Source organism: Paramisgurnus dabryanus, chromosome 4 (genome assembly GCF_030506205.2).
Source record: "Paramisgurnus dabryanus chromosome 4, PD_genome_1.1, whole genome shotgun sequence".
NCBI classification, from domain to species: Eukaryota; Metazoa; Chordata; class Actinopteri; order Cypriniformes; family Cobitidae; genus Paramisgurnus; species Paramisgurnus dabryanus.
Genome location: NC_133340.1, coordinates 30,993,447 through 30,998,892, shown reverse-complemented (window position 1 = coordinate 30,998,892; position 5,446 = coordinate 30,993,447).

Below are 5,446 nucleotides of genomic sequence, written 5' to 3'. Positions count from 1 at the left end.
CATTATCAATGTTGACATATTATGGAAAATATTACTTCACTTGATTCTAATCTTCAACGTCACAACCGCACAACCGCACATTGGCAAAGCCGCCATGTCCATCTTTCTGTGCCTTCCTTAATGGACACTTTCTAAAAGCATAAGTTTGGCATTTGAAAGCAGACTCTTGGAAGTTTATTAAGAACTCAAAATTAATTAATTATTGTTGTCACATTTTTCTGTAACAATACAGTATTACAGTATTTCTTTGTTTGTTTGTATTTTCTGTTGACTTTTTAGAACGTGATCTTGTGACGTATGATTCGCAATTCAGTGTCGCGCGGCCGCTGACTCACGACGACTCCCACGCTGAATCGTTTGGTGCGCTTTCTTTATTTTAACACCAAACAAACAACTGATGCTGAAACACGGACAACAACAACAAAACAATCTTTGCACAGACTGAATATTTAGCTACAGTAGTGTGTAAAAACCAACATCGAGTGCAATCGAGTGCATCACGTCGTGTGCTAGCGGTGGAGTAAGTAAACAACTCTGTAGAGGTAACTTACTTTTTTAACTTTACATCAGACAAATACTATAGGCACAGAAAAATATAAAGTACAATGGTCTTCAGGGCTTGTTAAATATCATGATGCATAAATACACCCGGTTAAAGAAACTCTAGAAACCATTAAAGTCTAATGGATTTAATGGTTAGTATAAAGGGAATTATATTGGTTTTAATGGAAATCACAACAGTCTATGTTAGTTTGTTCTGTTAGTGTTGTGTTGGGGTTTTATTGATGGGATGTTATAGAGAATGGGAACAAAAAGAATATCATTAAATCCCACTAATATAAAGCCCAAAACACCCCACATAAAATTATTTCATAATGGTTTTTGGTATACAGTGGATGGTTTATTATTCACAGTATGCCCCTCACATCTGCTGTTTTTATCCCCTTACTTTATATGAAGCTACTTTCTCCTAATTTGTAGTGTATTTACTTTTTCTAAAGAGATTAAGGTTTTGGCCTGTAAAATTGAATTAAAAGAGTGAACTTTTCTTTATTGCAGTCAAAATGACAAATGCAGTCCCAAGATGCAGTTATTAAAAAAAAAAAATACTTAACACATCTATTGCCTCATTTTGCAGTGCAAATAATAATAATAATAAAAATAACATTTTATTATAGAAATCTCTAGGTTATTTGCTGTAATTGTTATTCGATTTAATTTGAAAAGTAACCATTTATCCATGATGTCAGGTCTGCTCCCATGAGGGCTTTCCTTTACTGTTAATCTGAACTAAACCACTAGATGGCGACATTTACTTACCATAACAAGAAGTGCATGTTTTTAACACTGTCAGAAATAAATGGTCCCACAATATATCATAAAATATATTATTTAGATACAGATATGTCTACATTGAGTACTAATATTTTCTCCATGAGGTAGCCTACTAATATGCTCTCTGGTGCAAAATTGCACTTTTGAAAGGGCACCACCCTGACAGCTTGGTCCATTTGTGATCATTTTACTGACAGTGTACCCACTTTACTTAATATCATTTTAAGATGAATTTTCTTCATCTTCTTCCAATGTTTAATTAAGTAAAATAAAAAATAGGTTTTAAACATGATTATAAATTATACAGTTAGAAAAGAATAAAACTAATAAAGTTGGTTAACATAGTGCTTACACAGCATCTTTATAATAAACACATATAAAATCCTTTGCTCAAAGTACACGAAAGGCCTTGGGGTGAGTTAGTCACTACAAAGCGAAATTGCTGTTGGATAGACGTGAATCAAGTAGTTGGCTACTTTCTCAATGTTGTTTATTTGTAAGCTCTGATGATAATATGATTCAGACCTAATACTCTTAATCTGAGAAGACTGGAAAGAGCAAAGTCACAACAATAGACAAAGGCAGTCCATTTACTTATCACAGTCTGTTATTTGGCAGCTATAACCTCCACTTAATATTGCCAGTAATTGCAAATTTGATTTGCAAAGTAAAACATTGCACATTCCTATTACAAAAATGTGTAAGATGGCTGGATGTCACATGCTTATTCTTGCATATGGATGTGGATTGTGTCATTTGTGTCATTTAGTAACAAATTATTAGTTTAAGATTACATCCTTTAGATGCAACAAAGCAATCAATAGCCATCATTTCCCCATCTAGGTTACATAGACCCGATATCTGGCTATGACTAACCCATTTCTAGACAAAATAAACTTGAATTTTGGTTAACTTGTAAGATAAAAATCTGTCATGTAAGCAAACTCAACAGTGATTACAAGGTGTTTGCTTTTATTTACGTATTTAATTTATTTAATTTATTTTTGGGCTATGTTTAGACATCTATTAAATTTTCATTGACAGTCCTAGTTTTGCTTTCTTATACCTGGGCTGTGTTTGTCTATTAAACGTCTTTTAAATGCAAAATTGCTTGCTGGGAAACAGTTAAACCAAATTGTTAAATGCACTAATATTTTTACTTGAAAAATTGATGTGACACCATTATGTTTTATGTTAAGTATGTGTTTATGAGAATGACGTGAGCAGGAAACCACAAACTTGCTGGTGCATATAGCAGATAATATTGTGTGTTTGTGTGCATTTAATTATAAAATACATTTAAGAGCTGAATGAAAGTTTAATGATATAATTTTACTGGTCTTAGACCACAAATGCCTTTAAATATCATTAGACTGGTTTATAAATTAATTCTGTAATGCATTACCAACCATCTGCTTATTCAGTTTTTCCTTTTATTTTGCTCTAAAATCCCTTGCACAACATGTGAATGGACGTTACATCATGATTGGTCGGTGTAATGTGTCTGGTATGTTGTGGAAATAACATTCACATTGCAGTCAGAAAAAAGACAAAGCAACCCCTATTGTTGTACACGTGTGTGTGTGTGTGTGTTTGCGCTCATGTGAAAGAGAGATAGATATTTAATTACAAAATTAGTGTGTGAAAATAGTACATTTACAAGTATACTTAAAGTGTATTTTTGTGCACTTTTTGTTTAACCTGGGACATTCACACAAAATATGTTGCCCACCATCAGTTCACATAAAGTGAAGACCACAGACTTTATCTTCTGTAATGTATGAAGGTTATTTCACATAATATAAATAATTGCTGTAAAATGTATTTTCACAGATAGTTATAGAAACATCTTACCATCCTTCTGACAGATTCTGACGTATCAGTTTATCTTCTTGTGCAGTGCTATCATTTTAAACAACTTGTTTTTTTAGTAAAACATATACTTTCATAAATCAAGGCTTGCACTAGATGCTTACTAGAACCAAATATTGGTTTGTGTCTTGGTTTTGCTTTTGTCTTGGAGGTGGAATTTCTAAAATCCATGAACAAGCATTTCTGTTGTGTTGTGTTTTGTCCCACCCTTGTGACTTTCTCATATTTTAAGTAATTGTTGTCAGACGTTGACCCTCTTCTAAAAAATTATCAAACTGGGACTGCATTTAAATCAGAAAATGGATCAGAAAACTGTTTATGAGCACAAACCATCTTTTACTTAAGTGTCCATTAAAAGTGTCATTATTCTGATATAGGGCTTCATAATATATAATTTCATCGGCATCGCCCATTCAAGTCATTTGGCTGACTCAGAAGTAACATGGCTGGATGCAACAGATCTTTTCCATCAGGAGTCATGTAGTGTCTGTGTTTGATGATGATGTGCTCATTCACATGGATGAGGGTCATCAGTATACAGTACATGCTTCTGTCTTCTGTTGTTTGTAAGGAATCACCCTTAACAAATGAGAAGCAAAACAGACTTATCTTTCATCAGTAAAAGCAGTTTGTCTGAGTTGCCTATACAAACTCTTAACCACTCAAATTACACTGTGCTGTATGGATGCCATTAAAATTCTGTCATAGTTTACTCGCCTTCATGCCATTCAATATGTAAATTTTGTGTCTTTTAATAAAACCCACAGATGACAACTACTCACAAGATTTATAAGAACCATTATGCTATCAATATTAAACTAGAAAATGCATTTCGGGACGAACTGCAAAAGTGTGCTTGCTCTGGTGCCGCCGATTTAGTTTGTGCATCCTCACATTGGAGTCCCAAGTTCATGTACAAAGTTTGGTTTCAATACATGAAAGCGTTCCTGAGATATAAACTACTTCCTGTTAGGCGTCGTAAAATTTTAGGAAAAAAAATGTTCTTTTGATGTTGTGCATCCTCACATTGGAGACCCAAATTCATGTACAAAGTTTGGTTTCAATACGTGAAAGCGTTCCTGAGATATAAACTACTTCCTGTTTTGGCGGCGTCGACGCACATTTAGTTTGGGCTGTGACGGGCACACGCTTCCGAAAATCAAAAATCCTTTTAGTAACTTTTGTGAGGCTTGGTCCAAGGATCAAGTACGTCAAATTTTGTGAAGTTTGGAGAAAATTTGTGACCTGTGAAACTTTTTTAAGGTCTTCTGTTCTATCCAATATGGGGGAAGAACGACATGGATCCGTGACGTCATCTTCTCAAGCAACTTACACCGGTACTGCCCGAACATTTTAAAGTTTGAACGGTTTCTCTGTGTCAAATGGTCTAGTCGCTAGGGCTGGCCAAAAAAATCTACCCGGGAAAAATAATAATAAAACTTAAGAAGAACAATAAGTTTGCTTTTGCAAGCACACTTAATAATAAAAAATATATTAAATTATATATATTTATAATTTTTTTTAAGGAATAATTAACGGCGGGCCGTTAAATTATTCGACAATAATGCACACCCGAGGTGGTATTTAATTATTTTCAAATAATTCAAAGGACTGGAATCAATATTCTGCTTATTTCACGATTACTCACAGACAGTGGTAGTTTAACATTTGACAGGTCAAGTGTGTGTTTATGGAAAAATAATGCAAACCCATGCATTGTAAAAAATACTTTTGCTGCCTTGAAATTTTTGGTTAAATCAACTCAAGTTTACAGATTTACAAGTCATGTCAATTTACTATTATTAATCTTGACAAGAGATGAGTTGTTACAACTTATACAATGAAGTTTACTTTTTTCAACTATATTTTATAAGTTATAACAACTCACCTGTAGTTATAACAACTCATCTCTAGTCAAGATAAATAATAGTAAGTTGAAATTACTTGTAAATCTGAGTTGATTCAACAAAAAAGTATTTTTTACAGTGTGGAGAGTTTCTTAACCAGAATAAAGCATTTAATAGCCCTGTGATATAATTAATAAAGAAAAAGATTTGGCTTTTATCCAAAGGGAAAAAAATCAGAAATATAATTTATAAACAAATTTGATTTTTTTTCTCTGGGAAAATACTAATCCGGAAACCTTTCAACTTGGAAAATCAGCAGTCGGACTTAAGTTTTTCGAGTTTCCTTTTCCAACATCTCAGTCAGCTCATAATCTCAGTAATGACTTCAAGCT